General features: G+C 48.3%; 1 long non-coding RNA gene across 2 annotated transcripts; it reads right to left on the bottom strand.

Annotated features, from left to right (window-relative positions):
- Positions 1–2,511: 2,511 nt before the first annotated feature.
- On the bottom strand, positions 2,512–9,744 carry LOC136400981 (uncharacterized). 2 transcript variants are annotated; one of them, XR_010750441.1, is made up of 4 exons: positions 9,617–9,744; positions 6,309–6,439; positions 6,046–6,199; positions 2,512–5,211 (listed from the first exon to the last, which is right to left on the bottom strand). It is a non-coding gene; the product is annotated as an uncharacterized lncRNA (long non-coding RNA). The 2 variants fall into 2 exon arrangements; XR_010750440.1 differs by lacking the exon at positions 9,617–9,744 and adding an exon at positions 7,221–7,302.
- Positions 9,745–10,837: the final 1,093 nt, after the last annotated feature.

Here is a 10,837-nt window from a genome sequence, read left to right as displayed (position 1 = left end):
TGTATGATTAGACCCATGGAACACCTTGTGATTTTTCATTCTCTCTCCCTCCATCTGCTCTTCCTCTTTCTCCCTCCTTACCCCCGCCCCTCTGAACTGCATCTATATGTGTAAAAGTGTACAGAGGTTGAGAGAGAAAACGTGTCGAGCCCACTTTGGAAATAATCTGTTGTGTCCTCATCCTATCATTCCTGTACTCAATAGTCATTAAGCACTGTGCCCAGAACAAGCTACACAAAAGTAAGAAAAGACATGGCTCCCCCTCTTCACAACATGCAGGCCAGCACCCCCACCACGGACCCAGCTAGCACTGGTCAGGGACAGTGTGGTGGACGGGATAGGTGCCATCCCAGCTGGGAGAGCAGGTCTGCTGCCGGCCTTTGCTGTCCTCGTTCTTCATTCCACAGTGAGTCTGTTGTGACTCATGACAATGGCTTTGGCCACGAGGACCCTGAGCTGAGGCTCAGTGGGACAAAACGCTACTGACCAAGGACTAAAACCACACCAAAGACAAAAACAGGCCTTCTCTGAGCCAGTCATGTGGAGCAAAAGAAATAATGTAAACAAGGAGATTAGTTAAAGGAAAATGAATTATTTCCTTCCTCAGCCCTGGCAGCTAGCGCAGTTCTTGTTACTTAATTCAGTCTTGTTGTTAGTAACATGTGTTCTGGCTTCACTCTGAATTTTTTTTTTTAAGACACAGTTTTGGTCCTGGCCAGTTGGCTCAGTGGTAGAGTGTTGGCCCAGTATGTGGAAGTTCCGGGTTCAATTCTCAGCCAGGACACACAGGAGAAGTGCCCATCTGCTTCTGCATCCTTCCCCCTCTCCCTTCTCTCTGTCTCTCTCTTCCCCTCCCGCAGCCAAGGCTCCATTGGAGCAAAGTTGGCCTGGGCACTGAGGATGACTCCATGGCCTCCACCTCAGGTGCTAGAATGGCTTTGATTGCAGCAGAGCAACGACTCAGAAGGGCCGAGCATCGCTCCCTGGTGGGCTTGCAGGGTGGATCCTGGTCGGCCACATGCCAGAGTCTGTCTGTCTACCTCCCCACTGCTTCTCACTTCGAAAAAAAAAAAGACACAGTTTTGCCATTCACATGATGTAGAAAATTTAGCCATTTCTAGGGGCAGCTTATTCTGCAATACACACCACATATTACCTCTTCCTGAGCTATAAATGCTTAATATCCCAGGAAAATCCCTCTAGTAGCTTTTGGATCTGGTGAGCTTTGTAGGAAAGCCCACAGCCTTGCTCACGTCCAGCAGCTCAGGAACGCACTGGGCGCCACGTCCGTGGGAGTCTGGAATGTCTAGGCCGGAGGTCTGCAGCCCACGTCGCATTGTAGCCGCTCGCAGATTCGTGCTGGTCTAGGATGGTCACGAGACCCAGGACGCACGCTTGCTTTAGGAAAAAAGAGAAGTGCTTCTTCTGTATCCTTGAGGAAGCAAAATGACCTACATTTTCTGTAGGTCTTAACAAGAGAAGGGATGTGTTAATGCACTTCGTAACTGTTAGCTTTCTCAGTCCTGACAGTATCTGAGGAAACGCGGGCATGTGTCTGAACACAGGTTGCGGATCTCCAAGTCCCATCTCGATCCCAGGAAGTCTTGAGCGGAGCCCAGGAATCAGGATATTTAACAAATTTCCTAAGTGATTTTTTTGCAATCAGCCCAGTGCCACTAGACATGAAGTGATGGTGACTGCTGTCACTCAGGGGCTGCCTGTGTGGAAGGGACATTGGAAGAAGCTAAGATTAGAGTGTTTGGGAAAAGCTGCTTCTTAGGAAACGGGGTGTTGGGGGTCTGGTGTGGCAGGGGGGAGGGAAAGCTGAGTCCCAGAGGCTCCCAAGGCAGAGCCTAACAGCACGTTGTCGATGGTGTCAGCTTCTTGTCCCACTATCCCTGAGAGCTTGGTCAGTGGTTGGCCAGAAGCCCCACAGGCAAGGTCAACAGGAAGAGGAATGTAGGAATCACCACTGTGTGAAAAATACCATGTGAGCAAGATTTGTCCTGTGGGTCAAGCTGAGTAGGTGGCTGGGTGCAAGAGGTAGGTATTTCTGCAGTCAGCCTGAGGCTCCACAGAGTCGGGTGACTTTGCCCTCACTTCAGACACACCTCACCTGTCAAAACAGCTTCCATTCAACAAGCATGGCTGTTAACAAGTACTGAGCCATCCGTTTGGCTTGGAGTGAACCCCTGAGAGAGGCTGGAGGCATTTCTGACCACTCTGGAGTTTTTGCAATATTCCCCTAGGACTTTGATGGTGAACCTTTTTATAAAAACCGCCCACTTTTGCAGTGCTGGTCAACCTGGTTCCTCCCGCCCACTAGTGGGCATTTCAACTTTCCATGGTGGGTGGGTAGCAGAGCAACCAAATGGCTCCGTGATTGGCCCACCATGAAAGCTGGACCGCCCACTAGTAGGCAGGAGGGACCAGGTTGACCAGCACTGCAAAAGTGGGCGGTTTTTAGAAAAAGGTTCTCCATCATGGCCCTAGGAGCATTTGACTCCAGACCCTCTGACAAGAAAGAGGCTTGTTTCCCAATGCAGAACCTGCTTGTCCACAAGGGAAGAAATAGCTTTGGAGCTAGTGTCCAGACTTTGCTCTTTTAAGTGACCGTTCAGAGAGCTTCTCTCTCTGGTCAACCTGGACCATGGAGATCTGAAGTAGAGTAGCCACATGGGCAGTTAGAATCATGGCCGGGATCCACCTTGGCCTCTGGGAAGACGGCTTTACATCAACAGGTATCTGGGCTACTGCGGACAATGCTGCGTCAGCCTATTGACAACTATTTACTGCTATTGTTAGGCACTCTTCTGGATTTACCAAATAATTTTTAGGAAAGTCAGAGATACATGGGCTATACACAGCCCTTGACCAACTGTGACAACACCCAACACCCCTTCCGTCCCTGGCACCTACCAGACTCCGGGGGGTTCAGAAGATGCTTGGTCTAACACATCACTCCAGCCCCAGCTTCTGTGATGTTCTCTTTAAGGTGGGCTGACCAGGCCTTTTATCAGAAGGCTGGGGGTTTATCAGAAGTCAACCTTATTTTGTGATGTTGTGAGTGTGTCAAGTTAATTCTAGCGGATGAGGTCTGGGTGCATGGAAACCCCCTTTCTCCTGAACCTAAATGACAGTTGCGGGCTCCAAATGGAGAAGTACTGAGGTGGCCTCCACTCGGCCAGGGCTTCGGAGGGAATGCTTCTTCCTCCCCTGTCCTCACCAGAGAGCTGTGCTCCACCTCACGGCAGCAGCCCTGGAGACATAGTCCAGGGAAGGGGGCTTCTTCTTGCTCCCTTGATTCTGGTCTCTTCTTTCAGGGTCTTCAGGCTAGAGTGGGTGGTAGGTGCCTCAAACTGCTCCTGTCACCCTCCCAGTCTGGGTAGGGAGGAAGTAAGCTCTGTTGCTCTGGGGAAACAGAACTGGATTTTTTTCATTTATTCAGTCATTCCTTCATCCACCAAGTATTTATTGAGCATCTGCAAGACACCAGCAATCCCTTCGGAGCCCATCTGGTGGCCTGTTGGTCCAGATGTGAAATATACACTATGTGGGATGTCCTATCAGAATAAGGCTATGCAGGCCAGCCAGGCGCTGGACATCAGATGACAGGGCGAAGGTGAATAAATGGAGGCCGACCTCAGTGTAAGAGTTGGAGTGGTATCTGGGAAACCCATGGGGCAGCAGTGGGTCTGTAGAGAAGGTGAACACCATTGGGCCCCCAGGGGTCTGTGGTCACAGCCACCAGGAAAGCTGGTCTGCAAGCCTTCCTCCATGAAGCTGCTGTCCCACATCCCAGCCCCAGCCCAGCGCCCAGCCCACCTGGATGTGAAGGGTCCATACAGACACAGAACAGACATTCTTTCTGGCAGGGGCCTCATAGAGACAGATCCAAATGCTTAGACCATCACAGTTCACTCTGGGGTTAGCAGAGAGATCACAGAAGCCCTGACATTTGGGCCTTGCCCTAGAGGTTTCTGTGGGAGTCTTCTGGTACCCTTCCTATACTTCAGGTATGCCCAGAGACAGGAGCCTTCTCTGAAAAATGGTACCAATGGATGCCTGCTGTTCCTCACCACCACACACACACACACCCCTGCACCCTCACTCAGCTCCATTTCATCCAAACCAGCACAGCGCTTCCTTGTCACAACATGCACCTCTATCCCTGGGTCAAAGGAAGATGAAACTAAATGAGCATTGTCTCTTTCCATTTTGTAGATCTTCCTATGAAGGTTTGTTTTTCTTTAATTTTTTTTTAACCACAGGTAGATTATAAGGCAGATTAAGCATGTTGTTTATAAGGCAGATTAAGCATGGGCTCAAGCAGTTAAATCATCTAATACTCAACAGTCTGCTACCAAATAGCTGAAGTGAAAAGACCCTGCACTGATTCTGACACTCAAGTGATAAATTACTCTGATCAGAAAAGGATGCAGGCCAACCAGCTGAAAGCCTGTCTCCACAGCCACATGGATTTGATCTCTGGGAAGGTGGCTATTAGTGCAGACAGCAGTTCATAGGTCTTGATTAGTCTATTCAGACTGATTGTGATTTCCCTGCATATACAAGCTCTACAAAGTCAGTGAGCATCGGGCTAAGCTTTACCCCAGCTGTCTTTTCCGATAAACCCCAGTTGTATAAGGGAAACATTGCTGTGCCGGCTGAACAGAGAGGCCTGGAACATGAAAGGGACCATCTACAGGGCCCCAGAGTGTATGGGGCAGTGTCCTCATGGTTCATTCTCCTCTGCCACTCTTAGCTCCCCTGCCTTTGAGTTCTTCATCTGTGTTATCTTAGTTCCAGGCCAGAGCTGACGTGTACAGTTCCCAGATGTCTTTATATAATTTGAACTTGTATGACCCACTCAGGCTTCATTCCACCTTGCACTTGGGTCAGCTGTGGTGAGATGAGCCCATGAATCCAGTCCAAGGTAAATGGGTTCCTGTGCTAGAAGGAGCCTTAGAGGGTCATCTCCAGCTACCTCATTGTAGAGATGAGAAGGGTCTTGCCGTTATCCAAAACCCCATGACTTGCCATTTGAAGTGCTTTGATTGATGAGGCCTTGCCCAGATGTTTCTAGGCATATGTCATATTTTAAGAGAATAAAAGAGGATAGCCCTGGTGGGCACGCTATGATGTGTTTGCACTTGAAGGCAGTTGTAACTGGGGAGTGGGCCAGAGAGGTGAGTTCAGTGTCTCCAGTGTCTGAAATGTCAAAGAATCCACCTTTAGAATTATTGCAGACATTATCAGAAAGTCTCCCTGAACTTTCTTAACTTTTCCATCTTGAGCTCTTAAAGAAAACACGAATCGTGTGTTTTGAAATCCAGAGAGGGAAAGGAGGTGAGAGGCATGAGGACCCGGCCACAGCAGCCTGGCTAAGCCCGCCCTGGCACGGGCCCCAGGGCGAGTTTGCTTCTGTGGATCCCCAGCCGGGAAGCACCACCCTGATTTATTTTCAGAGGTGGAAACTCGAGCAACAATTATCTCCTGTCACAGCAAATTAAAAGCCCAGGCTCACCCATCCCGGGGATGGGGTGAGTGCAGCTGGCGGCCAGCAAAGGGCTATAATGACAGGCCAGGCTGTGGCTGGTGCATTTCCTTTAAAGGCATGAGACACTTACGAAACACACAAAATAAACAGAGACATAAAAGTCCATGGAAAAGGCCCACAGTGAGAGCAAGAGCCTGTGCCAAGATCACAGAGTGTATTTTGATTCTGTGGGAGATAGAAGATTGTGGCAGCAAGAAGTCCTCAGCAGAAGATGAATTTCAGTCTGTGTTTAAGATCATATGGAAGCTATTGCAGAGGGTGGAGGCAAATGATCTTGCCTGTCACACACACATACACACACACATGCACACACACGTACACATACTCATTGTGATGGCCTCCAGAGCATTACCCACTTACACTCGCTCCTCTCAGAATCTCCATCCCTGCTCACCTCCCTTGTCAGGGTAGTGTTTCTGTTTGAATGCCTCTCCTCTCATATACTCTGTGCTGGCCTTATTGCCAGGAACTTAAGCAAAACTTACCTCTTTCAGGAAGTCCTCCAGGACTGGTACTTCCAGACTCCAGCACCCTCCCTTAGTAACTTCTTTATTTGGCGGTGCCTGCTACTTTGTCAGTGAAGATTTGTGGTTGTGTTAGTTGTTGGGAGTTAGTTGGGGCTTTGTTATAGTGTAAGATCTGTAGGAGTAGAGATTTTTATTTCCCCTGGTATTTCTGCCACATATATTAAACTGTCAAAAGTGTTTTCACATCTACCATCTAATTTTATCTTCCAAAATTACCTTACCTATTACCTGGTGAGGTAAGTGGGTTGGAGATTCATTCCAGTCACCGATGGGAACTTACACAGCAAGGAGACAAAGAGTGTGGGCTTTGGTTGGGCTGGTTCCTGATCTCTCTAAGCCCCAGACCTCTCCTCTGTAAAACAGGGACAAAAAGAGTTCCTGCCCACAGGTTATTTTGAGGATTACACGATTAAATGAGCTAACACAGGTACCATGTTTACCACACACAGAGAAAGTACCCAGTTAAATTGTCATTATTTCAATGATGATGGAACCCAGGCTCAGAGAAGTTAATTTACAAGTGGTGGCAAAGGACGGTGGGAAAGCAAAGGGTAGCAGGCAGTGGATTCTGGTTCTCCTTGGCTGTGTGCCTTTGGACAAACCACTCGACATCCCTGAGCCTCAGCATTTTCATCTCTTAATAATCACATTATATATCGCATATGTCACAGCAGGTTTGGGAGGGTTTATTCGAAAGTGCTTTTGGAAAAGTAATGTAAATTGTGACATGCCTCAAAAATGTTCATTTAAGCCCTGGCCGGTTGGCTCTGCGGTAAAGCGTCGGCCTGGCATGCGGGGGACCCGGGTTCGATTCCCGGCCAGGGCACATAGGAGAGGCACCCATTTGCTTCTCCACCCCTTCCCCCTCCTTCTTCTCTGTCTCTCTCTCCCCCTCCCGCAGCCAAGGCTCCATTGGAGCAAAGATGGCCCGGGCGCTGGGGATGGCTCCTTGGCCTCTGCCCCAGGCGCTAGAGTGGCTCTGGTCGCGACAGAGCGACGCCCTGGAGGGGCAGAGCGTCGCCCCTGGTGGGCGTGCCGGGTGGATCCTGGTCGGGCGCATGCGGGAGTCTGTCTGTCTCTCCCCGTTTCCAGCTTCAGAAAAAAAAAAAAAAATGTTCATTTAATTAACCTGCCTAAATTCATGCAACAGGTCAGTGTTGGAGTCAGAATTCTTTTTCCGGGTGTCCTTTCAGCAGGCTGCCCCGAGTCCCCGCGGAACCTTCCTAGACACTGCCGACTGCCTGTGGGCTCAAGAAGTGGGGGGCAGTACCACAGCTCCAAACGCCCAGGACTGCGCAGTGGTGGTCCCCAGCCTGTGCCCTTTCTCCTGCCAGCGATCGTGGACAATGGGGCTATACACAGGAAGCAGAGCTCAGAAACCAAACGGCCACGTCTGTCGTCGCTGATTCCTTTGCCTTATCTCTGCCGCTGGCAAAGAGAACGGTAGGAGAGAGTGAGAGAGACAATTAGAACAGGCCTAGTACATTAAAGACAGTGTCACCAGGATTGACCCTAAGAAGGGGAGAGAGGAACCTCAGAATCTATACAGCAACCTGATCCCCAGATTGCAACATATGCTTCACAGGTGACTTGTCACCCACACTATCAACCTCACTTTACTCAAAAAATGAGCAGATGAGCTCATGAGTATTTCACTAGCATTCTCCCATTGGGCATAGGTCACTGGCCTGTTCTCTGCTGCATGAAGTCACTCTAGTCTTCTATCCTGTCTGTAGGCAAATCAGGGATAGGAAATAGCAGGTGACCTGAAAAGTACACCCTGGCTTTTCCTGCTCAGAGAAAGACAGCCTACTTCGGGTCTTTCACTTTGGTTGTGAAGTTCTTCAGGGATCGTTTCAGCCCCTTCAGCGCAAAGTTCTCCTGAAATGTTCAAGTTGACCCAGACAGAGTTAGGGCCGGATTAATCAGTTCAGCCTACTCTAAAATATTTTGTTTTCATCCTTCCCGTTTCTGTTTCACCTTTTCTTTTCTTAGAGAGAGAAGAGAGAGAGAGAGAGAGAGAGGGGAGAGAGAGAGAGAGAGAGAGAGAGAGAGAGAGAGAGAGAGAAAGGCAGGTTGTGGGAGGAGGAGTGGGAAGCTTCAAGTCATAGTTGCAGTTGCTTCTCATATGTGCCTTGACTGGGCAAACACAGGGTTTCGAACTGGCAACCTCAGCATTCCAGGTCAACACTTCATCCACTGTGCCACCACAGGTCAGGCCTGTACTGCTTTTTTCAAGCATTGTTTGCTCCAGAACAATTTAGAGGTCTCCAAGATGCTGATCAGATGATGATGAGGTGAGCATGCTCTCCCTGCATACTAAAGGATTGGCAGGCGTCAAAGAATGAGAGATTTGGGCCCAAGCTTAACTGCAGACTCCTACATTATGTTGGGAATATTCCCCAAACCCTCTATCATATATATGTAATCTGGTTCATAAACATGAGGTGGAATCAATGAGACTCTGAGCTTGAAGCCCCTGGAAGGAAGATCAGACCATACCTATTTATCAAAAGAATTATTAGCATCAGAGGAGTGGGTCTTTGAAAATTCAACAGTTTCAAGTTCTATAGTTAGTAAAAATGACCATTAGATGATGAAGAATCAAACATATAAGAGAAAGATGATGTTGTGAGTTACGTTCAGACCTGATTTCAGTATCTAGGCAACCTGACTGATGTCCTAGCATCTTATTTTGGTCATGTATCATTATCTATTTCTGCACAACAACCTACCCCAAAATTTAGTGGTCTAAAACGAAGATCATGAATTTGTTCATAATCTTTTAATTAGGATCAGGCTCAACGAGGCCAGTCCTCTGCTGGTCTCACTTGGGGTCAATTTTGCTGGGGTCAGTTGGCAGGTGAGAGAGTGGGGGAAATGCCAGCTGGGTGGCTGACTGGCCCAGCTGGCTTCCACCCCACGTCCCTCAGTGATGATGGCCGTAACTACTGGGATGACTGGAACTCTCTCTCCAGGTGATTCTTCATCCTCAACGAGACCAGCCCAAGTCACTGCTACCACATTCTATTGATCAAAGCAAGTCACAGTGCCAGCCCAGATTCAAGGAGGAGGGAGAAGAGACTCCTCCTTTTATTGGAAGCATGACAGTTTCACATGGCAAAGAAACATGCACCTAGAGATGGAAGAAATTGCTGGTACCAGCCCTATAATCTATCACCGTCACCGAAGCTGCATAGTTATAAATTCCCTCTCTCCCTTTAGGAATGGCCAGCTCCTCGGTGGCCAGCACAGATGGCAGCTCCAAATCTGGCTTTCTTTGGCTGAGTCAACTGGGCTAAATCATTTAAGCAGAAATATAGAACGAACATTTGTGGGAATCCAACTGTGTGCAAACACATATTATACACATCTAAACCTATTTAATTCTCAAGACAACTTTGTCAGAAATGTCAGTCCCATTTAATGACTAAGAAAGCTGATGTTCACAGAGAGTTAATGACAGTGCCACTCAGTTATAAGAAACGGAGCTGGAAGCTTCTTTATCTGTAAAATGGAAAGCATAAACTTACCAGCAGCACAGGACGGTGGGATGAGCTGTCGCGTATGTAAGTGCCTGTTAACCTCCGAGGCACTGCACCCATGTTAGTGGTCATTTCCATCGAGCCCGGCAGCCTTCTTTGGCGGAAAAGGTTTGTCAAGGAAGGCGCCAGAGCCATCTGAGCCAGACGCCAACTGTTGTGCGTCTCTCAGCTGCTATTTGCTTTGGCTTCAGACCAAATCCTTCACCCAATGCCTTTGGCAATGACAGACAAGCAAGAACCCTGTGGGCCAGGTGGCAAGCCAAGGCATGCTGCAGGTGAGTATGCAGGCTTTCCCCACAGGCTCGCTTCCATGGGAATAAGGGAGAGGCAGACACAACGCTCCGGCTGGCTTGGTATTGCCCTCCACTGCCTCAGCAGCAGGTCAGGGCTGCAGGAATTGCGTGTTGTTGTGTTTTTTTTTCTAATAGAGCCAAGGTCACACATACACATCTTTGAATTGTTCTGAGCTTACTTTTCCCCAACTCTGTCTTTCAGTAACTCTCCCCACAATTCTTTCCACTTCACCTTAAGTAAACCTCATTCCCTTATCATCCACACTTCCACACCTTCCTCCTGTGCACCCATTGTTTCCTCTTAGCCCCTTGTCTCAGCTGATTACCTGGATGTCTTAGCACCTAACTCTATGGCCAGGAGACGGGGCAGACTTCTCCGATCCTCTTGTTGCATGTCTGCCATCCACCCATAGGCAAAATCTCTTCCTCCTTTGAGTTTCATGCTATTCAGATGCTCCATGTGCTCTCTTTCCTGCCTTGCTGCTACCATCTGCCATTCTCTCAACAGTTACTATCATCATTCTTTGAAAAATTTGACATGTCACTTACACCTTATCTAACATCACCAAGGACAATTTCTTTTTTTTTTTTTTTTAAATAAATTTTTATTAATGGTAATGGGATGACATTAATAAATCAGGGTACATATATTCAAAGAAAACATGTCCAGGTTATTTTGTCATTAAATTATGTTGCATACCCCTCGCCCAAAGTCAGATTGTTCTTCGCCACCCTCTATCTAGTTCTCTGTGCCCCTCCCCCTCCCCCTAACTCTCCCCCTGTCCTCCCTCCCCCCACCCCTGGTAACCACCACACTCTTGTCCATGTCTCTTAGTCTCATTTTTATGTTCCACCAATGTATGGAATCATGTAGTTTTTGTTTTTTTCTGATTTACTTATTTCACTCCTTAT

Source organism: Saccopteryx leptura, chromosome 3 (assembly GCF_036850995.1).
Source record: "Saccopteryx leptura isolate mSacLep1 chromosome 3, mSacLep1_pri_phased_curated, whole genome shotgun sequence".
NCBI classification, from domain to species: Eukaryota; Metazoa; Chordata; class Mammalia; order Chiroptera; family Emballonuridae; genus Saccopteryx; species Saccopteryx leptura.
This window is presented reverse-complemented; position numbering and strand designations above follow the sequence as displayed.